Genomic DNA, 12,852 nt, shown 5'->3' on the forward strand with positions numbered 1-12,852 from the left:
TCGGCTTCAGTTAGCAGCAGTAGCGAAGGAATCGCTCAATCGAGTTCAGTTAACAGCCATCGATTGACCGCTCAGGTTCAGTAACGCGTAGCCTGCAGTGCAATCGCTCGGGTTCAGTTAGAGCCGAACGCCTCGCTCGGGTTCAGTTAGAGCCAACGCCTCGCACACACGCGCGTACGTGTACGAGAGAAACACGCATCGCTCGGCCCCCGACCTCCCATCATAACCGGGAACTCCCCAAAATTTTCCTCGCCCTCGCTTCTACCACGGTTTTTTCCATCATGGACGGCCCAAAGAATGTCATGCAGCTGCGTCTCCAGCCCGCCCAGGACGAAAAGCCCATTTTCTGTCATGATTTTTTGTCATAGAAGTAGGAGCCCACCACATCTATGATGATACCGGGTTTTGTCACAATTATCGTCATAGAAGTGTCATATGTATGACAGAAAAAAAATTCGTTCGGCCCAAAATGTCACGGATGTGTCTTTTTTTTGTAGTGTGAATCAAGTGCAGAGCTAGATGGCAGTTCCTTACCTCCCTCGTAGTTGAGGGATAAATCTTGGTTTTTGGAACTCTCAAGTTCTTCATAATGATAAGTAGATATAAATCCCAAGTGACTCAAAGAATAGAGCTATGCTCCCCGGCAACGGCGCCAGAAAATAGTCTTGATAACCCACAAGTATAGGGGATCGCAAAAGCTTTCGAGGGTAGAGTATTCAACCCAAATTTATTGATTCGACACAAGGGGAGCCAAAGAATATTCTCAAGTATTAGCAGCTGAGTTGTCAATTCAACCACACCTGGAAACTTAATATCTGCAGCAAAGTGTTTAGTAGCAAAGTAATATGATAGTAGTGGTAACGGTAGCAAAGGATAACGGTCGAAAAAGTAATGTTTTTGGTATTTTGTAGTGATGATAACAATAGCAATGGAAAAGTAAATAAGCGAAGAACAATATATGGAAAGCTTGTAGGCAATGGATCGGTGATAAAGAATTATGCCGGATGTGGTTCATCATGTAACAGTCATAACCTAGGGTGACACGGAACTAGCTCCAGTTCATCAATGTAATGTAGGCATGTATTCCGAATATAGTCATACGTGCTTATGGAAAAGAACTTGCATGACATCTTTTGTCCTACCCTCCCATGGCAGCGGGGTCCTAATGGAAACTAAGGGATATTAAGGCCTCCTTTTAATAGAGTACCGGACCAAAGCATTAACACATAGTGAATACATGAACTCCTCAAACTACGGTCATCGTCAGTAAGTATCCCAACTATTGTCACTTCGGGGTTAACGGATCATAACACATAATAGGTGACTATAGACTTGCAAGATAGGATCAAGAACTCTCATATATTGATGAAAACATAATAGGTTCAGATCTGAAATCATGGCACTCGGGCCCTAGTGACAAGCATTAAGCATAGCAAAGTCATAGCAACATCAATCTCAGAACATAGTGGATACTAGGGATCAAACCCTAACAAAACTAACTTGATTACATGATAAATCTCATCCAACCCATCACCGTCCAACAAGCCTATGATGGAATTACTCACGCACGGCGGTGAGCATCATGAAATTGGTGATGGAGGATGGTTGATGATGATGATGGCGACGGATTCCCCTCTCCGGAGCCCCGAACGGACTCTAGATCAGCCCTCCCGAGAGGTTTTAGGGCTTGGCGGCGGCTCCGTATCGAAAATGCGATGAATCCTTCTGTCTAATTTTTTCTCCCCGAATCCAAATATATAGAGTTGGAGTTGAAGTCGGAGGAGCTCCAGGGGGCCCACGAGGTAGGGGCGCGCCCTAGGGGTGCAAGCGCGCCCCCACCCTCGTGGACAGGTGGTGGGCCCCCTGGCCTTCATCTTTTGCAAGGATTTTTTTTATTATTTCCGAAAAGTTGTTCCGTGAAGTTTCAGGTCATTCCGAGAACTTTTGTTTCTGCACATAAATAACACCATGGCAATTCTATTGAAAACAGCGTCAGTTTGGGTTAGTTCCATTCAAATCATGCAAGTTAGAGTCCAAAATAAGGGCAAAAGTGTTTGGAAAAGTAGATACGACGAAGACATATCAACGAAGCATATTGAGATTCGGTATCACTTCATCCGGGATCATATTAGGCGAGGGGAGATCGAGCTCAACTATGTCAACACTCATGATAACCTTGCAGATATCTTCACGAAGCCTTTGGATGAAACAAGATTTCGCGAGTTAAGGCATGAGCTAAATATCATTGATTCGAGCAATGTTGCTTGAACCCTTGCACATCCCACCATACTGAACTTGTTATCTTGTTTAGGTGTAGGCATGGAAATAGGGGGAGTGTTGTTCTCTCAATGAACTCCCCCTCCCCCAATTATGCATAAATTGATCAAATCTTTCACATTCACCATTCTTGATGGTACTTGTGCTTCAAAGACGAGTTTTGGTCATGGGCCCAAGGATAATTCTTTGCAGTGCCATACCAATTAACTCAAACATAGGTGGCTCCGACCACCGCCCTCTCCTTGGAGAGGTTGTGTCTCGTGGTTGGTGCTTGTTGCCTTTTTCCCTCCCTTCTTCGTGTCGAGCATGTGTTTGAGTTGCCTCACGGCAGTATTTTTTTACTGCCGCTGGAAGAACGGTACTACCGCCCCGCATGCGGTACTTCCACCCGGGCGGTACTACTGCGATGACCCGCGGTACTACCGCATAGTTGCGAGCACGTGGGGGTTAAGAGCAGGCAAGGGAAGTTCCAACCCCCCATACCCATTCAACTCATCTTCCGCACGAAGTCTCTCTCTCTCCTGCCCAAGCACGGCGCGGGAGAACCTCACTGGATCTTCGTCTCCGGCCGCTCTCCTCGCATTCCGTCCGGTGGGATCGTTCCCCACCACATCCTCTTGCCATGGAACAAGGTTTCTCCCCAAATCCCTCTCTCCTTGTCTTGTTGTTTTGTCTCTAGGTTTTTGGGGAGATGCATGTTGTTCTTGAGATTTTAGGCCAAATCTTTGCAAGAGTAGGATGTAGGAGAGTAGTGATGCATAGAGATGCTATTTGGTATGTTGCTAATTGGTAGGTTTGATCAACCGTGGTACTGCCCCTTAGGCTCGGATGTTCTCAGATCAGTTTTGTTTCAGATCTGAACCCAAGCGATACTACCACAACTCCCGAGCGGTACTACCGCTCTAGTCGTGTTCCCCTCGTATGGTACTACCGCTCCTCAGGCCGGTACTACCGTGCCATCCCGGCGCAGTACTACCGCGGCCGGAGCAGCAGTAAAATTTTAGTTCCGCAGTTGTGCGGTACTACCGTTGAGTCTGAACCGTCCCTATAGCCACTACTCAATGTATTTCTACTTGTTTCATTTGTTTTGTTGTGGTCTTTGCAGTGATCCTTCTCGCTTTTCTTGTGTGTTCTTGTGTTGTGTGTGATAGGTGGTGGCTCCAATTCCAATGTCCGTTGTTCGAACCCCGTTCATGACACAGGCTTGAAGCGTCTGCGCAACCAAGATGAAGCTCTAGAGGGATCCAATGCCCCAACTCAGAACCAAGTCAACCGCAACCAAGCATAAGGAGCCAACAATGAGCATGGATGAGATGCCACTAGCTGAGTTTGTCACTCGAAGGAAGATCAACCCCTATCTGAATCCCCGTGCAAACTTCAGAGGGAATGAGTTGTTCTGGACCAAGCAACAGTATATTATCTATCTGGATGTGATCAAGGCCAAGCAGAACATCTACGTGGACGTGCACTGGATTGACATGCATCATATTAGGCAGGATAAGCACTGCGCCTATTTTGGTGAGGCTTTGGACCTGGTGGAGCAGTTTGGCATTGAGGACTTGATCACATTCCACCTGGACTTTGACCCTGAGATTGTGGCTCAGTTATTTACCTCGGTCCACTTCCATTCTGATGAGGAACATACCTTGACATGGATGACAAATGGACAATAGCTGACCGCCAAGTGGAAGGACTTCATGGATCTGCTACATGTTCATGATGAGGGGCTCGACAAGCCCGTTGGTGTTCGCCCTCATGCCAACTCCGAGTCAGCTAAAAAGAACAAGCTCCAGCAATACTATGTTGAGAAGCAGCTTCCCAGTGGCAAGAAGACTTGGGTACTGAACCCATTCCTTGACATCATGTATCAGATCTTCCGCAACACCCTCTTCCCACGTATTGGTGACAAGGATAAGGTACATGCCTATCTCGTGGATATGATGCTCATCTGTGAGGAGGGGCGTCTTGTTCACACGCAACCACTTGATGTCTCACATATCATGTGGTGTGAGCTACGGTGCAGTGTTCAACCGCAAGGTACCCATCTATGGTCCTTACATGTTTCACCTGATCTCGAAGACTTGGGAGAAGCTCTATCCCAATGTTGAGTTTGAGGCCCCCGACTGGACCCGTCACGAGCCCATCAAGCTCCGCGTCAAGCCTAAGTGGGCTAACACCTCTACCCGTGCTGAGGCAGTGGCTGCTCAGATGGACGTCGATGAGGATGAGGCTGAGGAGGAGGAAGCGGATGAGGACAGCTCTGCTGGGTATGCTCCTCCCTCTACTGAGCCCTCATGGGCTAAGAAGCTGAAGGCCAACATGAAGACCTTGTTCTGCATGCAAGCCAAGGGACAGTACAGGACCCATGTTGCTTCCAAGGAGAGTCGCCGCCGCGACAAGAAGATCTTGAGGATGTTTGGTGAGGAGATATCTAGTGGGTCCGAGAAGCACATCACTCCAGAGGCAGAATGGATGGCGAAGCAGGGCTACCAGTGGACTGAGTCTGAGGAGGAGGCCATCCCCGCTGCCAAGACCGACGAGGACCGTGACGAGTGATTGCTCTAGTTTGAGCTACCACATGTGTCGTTGGTGTCCTCTCTGCCTTTTTGGTGTCTCGATGCCAAAGGGGGGGAGAGTGTAGGGATTTGTGAGTCTTGTGTCATGTTTGTTGCTTGTGTCGTGTTTGCTCTCGTTTTGTTAGACCTCGTTTGCTTTGATTTGGTTTGTCGTGAGTCATGTTCCCTTATCATATGGTGTAAGACATAAGCACTCTATCGTATCTTATGCTTATGCTATCTTGTGCTAGTTAATTTATGCTCTTATGTATTATCTTGCCTCTCTGTTAGTATTAGTAACTCCTTTGCAAGATTTGCCTCGTCTATAAAATATAGGGGGAGTGTTGATCCTAGTATGTGTGTCGTGCAGTCCAAAGCACATCTCCAGAGTGCACACATCTAGGGGGAGCCCGTATATATTTTATATATGTTGGGTTTGCCTATGCTTTATTTATATTCATATGTGCAAATCCCATATTGTCATCAATCCACCAAAAAGGGGGAGATTGTAAGGGCATATTTATCCCTTAGTAGTTTTGGTGATTAATGACAATGCTTTTGCGGATTAATCGTGTGCATTGAGCATTTCAGATATATCATGTCTAGTCACAAGACGATTTGGTGCCCCTCGAAGACTATTGAAGACGGCGTTTCTCTACGTTTCTTTTCGGTGGTTTGAGTCATAGGAAAGTCGTACTATTAAGAGGGGGTTCGTGTTGGAAAGGTTTGGGTGGAATCAACACGCACATGTCTGTTCCTTATGCACCACCTTTCCTTTGGCTCTTTGGAGCATTCACCGTTTCTCTGAATCTCTGCAAAAAGTTTGACTTCGAGTGTTGCTGAACTGGGGCATGCGATAGTACTGCTCCTCAGAGCAGTAGTACCGCAGGCTCCTACGGTAGTACCAGCCTTGGGCACGGTAGTACAACAGGTGCTCGTGGTAGTACCGCTTCTCTGACGCGGTAGTACCGTGGACGCGGGTCTAGCTCAGCAGCACAAGCGGAAGTAGGGGTGGATGTAATTTTTTACATCCACGCCCTACGCGGTAGTACTGCTCCTCGCTTCCGGTACTACCATGTCGGATTTTTGCATAGATCTTAACTCAGCGGAAGTTGCCACGGATGTATTTTTATATGTCCGTGCCTTCCCAAATCTGGACTATCCCTGCCTTGTGGTAGTACCGTGCCAGTGGTTCTACCGCCCTCAGCTTCGTCGCATCAGGGCTGTGTTGGATATTGCTGCATGGGCGGTAGTACTGCAGTGCCTTGCGGTAGTACCGTGTCTCCGGTGCGGTAGTATCGTGCGTCGCAGGCTGAGTTGGTGGATAATGGTTGGATTGGCTCTTCCACTATAAAAGGGAGTCTTCTTCTTCGAGTTGACTTACCTCTTCCACCCCAAGCTCCATTGTTGCTCTAAGCTCCATTTTCGCCCGATCTCTCTTCCCAGCCGATCAAACTTGTTGATCTCCTAGGGATTGGTTGAAAAGGCCTAGATCTACACATCCACCAAGAGATATTTTATTGCCCCCACTAATCCCTCACGGATCTTATTACTCTTGGATGTTTGAGCACCCTAGACGGTTGAGGTCATCGCGGAGCCATACTCCCTTGTGGTGAAGCTTCATGGTGTTGTTGGGGGCCTCCAATTAAGTTGTGGAGATTGCCCCAACCTTGTTTGTAAAGGTTCGGTCACCGCCTTCAAGGGCACCAATAGTGGAATCACGGGATCTCACATTGTGTGAGGGCGTGAGGAGAATACAGTGGCCCTAGTGGCTTCTTGGGGAGCATTGTGCCTCCACACCACTCCAACGGAGACATACTTCCTCTCAAAGGGAAGGAACTTCGGTAACACATGCTCGTCTTCATCGACTCCACTCTTGGTCATCTCATCCCTTTACTCATGCAAGCTTATCTTGTGTTACATCCCTTGCTTGCTAGTTTACTTATTGTTGTTGCATCATATAGGCTGCTCATCTAGTTGCATATCTAGACAACATACTTTGATGCAAAGGTTAAATTGGTAAAGAAAAGCTAAAAGTTGTTAGTTGCCTATTCAACCCCCCCCCCCTCTAGTCAACTATGTCGATCCTTTCGCAAGTCCGTGTTCAAAGGGCATCAACCTTGTTCACTTTAGCCTCCCACGCTGCATGCATGTAGCGACCCAACCTCAAACGGTCAAGTCTCTGTGTATCTGTGCCATCCCTGGATCGGTATACTAGCACACACAGTACATCGATGTATATATCAAAGTGCAATCACATGTATAAATAACGTAAAATTGATATACCTCATAAGTCTCAGCAGAAACAATCAAACGGGTGTGGAGTCTCATCAATGCCAATGGCAAGTTGAGTGTAGACCGTAACCCTACAACATAACTCTTACCCATCGTAGAAAATCCTGCAACATAAGATGTTGCAGCCGTGTAGGTCAGTACATTGAATGTACTGGCAAGATCACAGGTAATGGCAGATGAAAATAACCCTATCTCTATATGCAATATGGTTGTGGAGGCTCTAAGGTTAACTTTGCAAAAAGCTAATTTTTCCCTATCATAAAATAAGTTATGTTGCTGCTACAAAAAATGCATAAGATTGAGATGGCAACCCCAACTCAATCTATTCCCATAGTTTTTTTTAGACCAACTGATTAAATTAAGGGTGATGAGATCTCCTAATATTTCCACTACTAGATGCTCAAACTATCCATAACCGGGGACACGGCTAATCGATTAGGTTTTAACACTCTGCGGAGGTTTGCGCACTTTTCCCCACAAGACTCGATCGCCTCCCTTGAAGTTCTCACACTACCTGGCGTTTGAGAACAGGATGACCAAGACATAGTCTTTCGAAAGTATTCCCCCTTAACCCACGGATAGGCCGGTACACCTACTCATTCTACATCTACTAGTCTATCCCGGAAGAGGTCACACTATCTACTCAACTAAGCCAGAGCCCATATTGGCTTGTGGCTGCACACGTAAGCTTCTAGACATGAAAATATGTTTGATCCCTTTGAGCCTGGGCGGCCGACCACTAGTGGTGCACCACCATGGATTAACCATGCATGCTCCCACTGTACTTCGCCACCATTCAAACCAAATACCGCCCAAATAGCTCATTTAAGTCTCGGTCCTGATTACTACTTTGTCACTCAAGTCTCGCCATGAACACTTCCCAATCCACGTCTAAATTTGCGAGGCAGAAATAAACTTACATGGTGGTGACAAGGTTGTATGGTGCAGACCTACCTCAAATGAACTACTAGGTAAACGCATAGCCATCTGGCACAAATTACTACCACGCAATCGTACCACAAAGGACTAAGTGCACATAAAAAACATAGGTAATTGAAAGTATGGTCAAATGTGAACTTGCCTTGATACTGGTAGCTGAATTCTAGAGATCAATAGTACTCAAGTTCGCACTCCGGACAGTCTATTGTCAAAGTAAAATAACATACATAAGCAATCATTCCAGAGAGCAATAACATGCAACACAAAAGACTTAGAAAACCAAATGGAAATCCAACATACATAACTTGCATGCAAATAATTCTAGGTGCTAACAATAAGTGACATAAGGTGCAAACCCATTATGTGATCTATCGTGCATACTTGGCATAGTAATAAAACTATCATGGGCAGATACTAATGTGTGAAAATATTGTTACAATGGTACAAGTAATAGGATTTGGCTACGGTGACAAAGTGCAAAAGGAATTAATTCAAACTCGACTATGGTTTAGGAGATATGGCCAAATAAAGATTTAATTCAAATCTGAATAAATTCAATTTTGAAAGTAGTAAAAATTTGCAAAGTTGGCTTCTCGGAATAAAACTATTCGAGATGAACACTTTGGCGCTGGTTTCATCAAATTTGGATCAAAGGTTAAAATGTTGTGGCTATCCAAAGTTTAGGGGCTAATCTATAAAATCCAATGACTAAACAGAAAGAAAAATAACTGCGAACAGGCCCTTAGCCACGTGGCGGCCCGTGGCTTGCTGAAACTGTCTGTTGCTTGGCTTATAGGGTGAACGGTGGGCAATTAACAAAACTGAACCGCGACAACTAGTTAAAAAATCAAACCACTCGGTTTAAAAATAAACCGCGGTTAGCCGCGTGCCCTTTAGATCTAATAAAAAATCTACCTAATCTAATCTACACCGTTGGATCCCGATCTAACGGACGTTGGAGGGGGCAGTGGCTCACAATGGGTCAACAGCTGCCGGCGGCGATGTTGACTACGATGGCAGCGGCTCGGGTCGAACGGGACGGCTCCGGCGGTCTCCGGCGACATCAGAGGAGACAAGGAGATGCGGCGCAATGTGGGCGTCCATATTATAGTGTTGGTGATCCTCGGCGACGACGGCGTCGAGCGAGGCAAGGCGGAGGAGCTCCGACGCTCCGGCGGGCTTGGTGTCGAACATGCGGCGCCTCCGGTGTACCTAGGGGTGACAAATGATGTTAAGAGGATGCGCCTCGATGATATAAGAAGATTGCTAGAAGGAGGGGCGTCGGGAAGGTTCACCGACGATATATTCCTCCGGTGAAAAAGCTCCGGCCGGCGAGATGCGAAGCGACGAGGTTGAAACACCCTCGATGCGACTATATCTCTCACGTGTCGAGGCACGACTTAGAGACATAATCACATTGAAGGCATATGTCGCAAGTTAGGCAATCTTCACAACATCCCATGTAATATAAATAATAAAGGGGAGATAACATAGTTGGCTTACACTCGCCACGTCAATCAAGTACATAAATAACATTACATCATCCAAACACTCATGGCCCGACTACGGCGCCAAAATAAAAGAGAACCCAACAAGCGATAACGGTCCCGTTCACCCCCAACTGGGCACCACTACTGATCATCGGGAAAGGAAACATAGTAACGTTGAGAGTCTTCGTCGAACTCCCACTTGAGCTCATACGCGTCTCCTGGAGTGGAATCATCTGGCCCTGCATCTGGTGTAATAGTAATTTGTGAGCCACAGGGACTCGGCAATCTCGCACCCTCGCGATCAAGACTATTTAAGCTTAAAGGTATGGCAAGTAAATATAGGTGGAGCTGCAGCAAGCGACTAGCAAATATGGTGGCTAACTTATTCGCAAAAGAGGGCGAGAAGAGGAGGCAAAGCGCGAGCGAGAAACTAAAGAGCAACCTGCGCAAACATAACTCCAACACCGTGTCCACTTCCCGGACTCCGCTGAGAAGAGGCCATCACGGTAACACACTCAGTTGATTCATTTTAATTAATTAAGGTTCAAGTTATCTACAACCGGACATTAACAAATTCCAATCTGCCCATAACCGCGGGCACGGCTTTCGAAAGTTCAAATCCCTGCAGGGGAGTCCCAACTTAGCCCATGACAAGCTCTCACGGTCAAAGAAGGAATAGACCTCCTCCCAAGACGTTCCGATCAGACTCGGTATCTCGGTAACTCAAGACACTTCGACAGGTTAAAACAAGACCAGCAACACCGCCCGAATGTGCCGACAAATCCCGATAGGAGCTGCACATATCTCTTTCTCAGGGCACACTCAGATGAGACATCCTACGAGTAAAACCAACCCTCAAGTTGCCCCGAGGTGGCCCCGTAGTCTACTTGGTCGGACCAACACTCAGAGGAGCACTGGCCCGGGGGGGTTTAAAATAAGATGACTCGCGGGCTTCGGAAACCCGAGGGAAAAAGAGGCTAGGTGGCAAAGGGTAAGACCAATGTTGGGCATTGCTGGAAAAGCTTTAATCAAGGCGAAATATCAAGGGGTTCCCATTATAACCCAACCGCGTAAGGAACGCAAAATCCGGGAACATAACACCGATATGACGGAAACTAGGGCAGCAAGAGTGGAACAAAACACTAGGCGAGAGGCCGAGCCTTCCACCCTTTACCAAGTATATAGATGCATTAAGATAACAAGACAATATAATGATATCCCAACAAGTAAATAAATGTTCCAACAAGGAACGGCCTCCAATCTTCACCTGCAACTATCAACGCTATAAGAGGGGCTAAGCAAAACGGTAACATAGCCAACGAACGGTTTGCTAGGACATGGTGGGTTAGAGGTTTGACATGGCAATTTGGGAGGCTTGAAAACAATTGGTAGGCATCGTAGCAATGGCATAGCAAAAGAGTGAGCAAACTAGCATAGCAAAGATAGTAGTGATTTCGAGGGTATGATCATCTTGCCTGCACAGTTGTCAGAGTTGACTGGATCCTCGAGAGCAAACTCAACGGGCTCCTCGTTAGCGAACTCGTCTCCCGGCTCTACCCAAACAAGACAAACAAGCAACAAGGACACAATCAACCACGTGCAAACTCAAACAACACAATGCAAAGATGATATGCTATGCGGGATGCAAAAAGCAAGATATGACAGGAAAAGCATGAACCTGGCCTCAACTTGGAAAACCAAGTGTGCCACTGGAAAGATGAGATGAAATCGCTTGAAAACGATATAAAGAACGCCGGAATCGGAGTTACGGTTTGGAAATGGCAAGCGATTCAAATATGACACCGGTCTGCGATTTACAGCAGGTAGGCATCTAAATGCAATGAAATGAACATGCTACAGCACCCAAACATGACAACAAAATACATGGCAGGGATGCACACAAGATGCTTAACAAAAGTCTAGCACAGAGCTACGGCCAATTCATCCATTAACAGGTTCAAACAAGCATGGCAAAAATGCATATGACAAACAGATCTCAGACTTAGTGAAATTAACACTTGTCTGGAATTTCAGATCAGGTAGCCATCTTCGGAGCAACAAAACTACATGCTACAGGACCTGAACATGGCAAAGTAAAGCATGGCATGGAGCTACTCAAAGAGCTTAACAAAAGTCCCTTAGTGACCTTGAGCCAAAAGGGATCAGAAAATACAATTGCAAGCATGTGAACATAGCAAAAACACAATCAGTTTTCAGACTTAGTGAAAACTGACACATGCTGAAATATAACTCAAGTAGGCATGTTTATGAGCTCGATGCACTCACTACGGTGCAAGTCATGGCAAGACAAGCATACACCCATCAAGAAGGCACAAAATACAAGCTAGACATGGCAAGAACAATGGCATAGCATGCAAGGATCAACTACAACATCACCGGCAAAATTGCAAACAAGTTGTCAATCTGCCCAGATTCACAAAGTAGCAAAAGTAGAGCTCGATTGACTCAAGCTAGGGTGCTCCATAATTGGAAACAAATACATGGATGGATAGAGAACTATAAGAGTAACAAAACTCCCTTACTGATCATCCTCAAAAGAGGCACGGATCACTAGGAAACAACAAGAACTTATGGCATCATGAGATAAACAGCTCCAGGACTTAGTGAAATTGCTAAGTCCCTGAAAACAGAATTAGCAAGCGCACCACTTTGCAAGCTTGCACAAGACACCACAAACATCCTAAAAATACATGGGTTGCACCTCTGGAAAGATGACAAAACCCTTAACAAAACATATGTAGAACTCACGGGCATATCATGCACACAATAATCATGGCAAAAATGACAAAAGTGTTAAACGGAGTAGCAGACCTGACAATTAACTCAAGTAGCCCTCTTCTAACAGCATTTCGGGCATCAAGATGAACTCAAATGAAAATGATGCAATGGAATGAAATGATGTATTCTCTGAGATGAACATTTTGATATGCTATATGCATGAATCGGAGCTACGGATGCAAAGTTACGGGGTCACGAACATGTGCACATGGACTGAAATTACTGGGACTTGGTGAAAAAAACGACCTAGGGTTAGGCTTTACTGTTCACGCCAGATCTAGATCGGGATCGCACGGAGCCCGAGGTTCGTCGGCCGGAGGAGTCGCCGGAGGAGAGGAAGGGCTCGCCGGCCCCAGGCGAGGACGAAGGCGGCGGGGCTCCCACGGCGCGGGGCGCCGGCGGCTGGCGACGGCCGGAGCGGGCGGGGCCGGTGCGGTCGGTGGCCAGGCCGGGCGGCGGGCGGCGGCGCGCGCGCCGGGCGGGCGGCGGCGGAAGGC

Source organism: Triticum dicoccoides, chromosome 7A (genome assembly GCF_002162155.2).
Source record: "Triticum dicoccoides isolate Atlit2015 ecotype Zavitan chromosome 7A, WEW_v2.0, whole genome shotgun sequence".
In the NCBI taxonomy this organism is placed as follows: Eukaryota; Viridiplantae; Streptophyta; class Magnoliopsida; order Poales; family Poaceae; genus Triticum; species Triticum dicoccoides.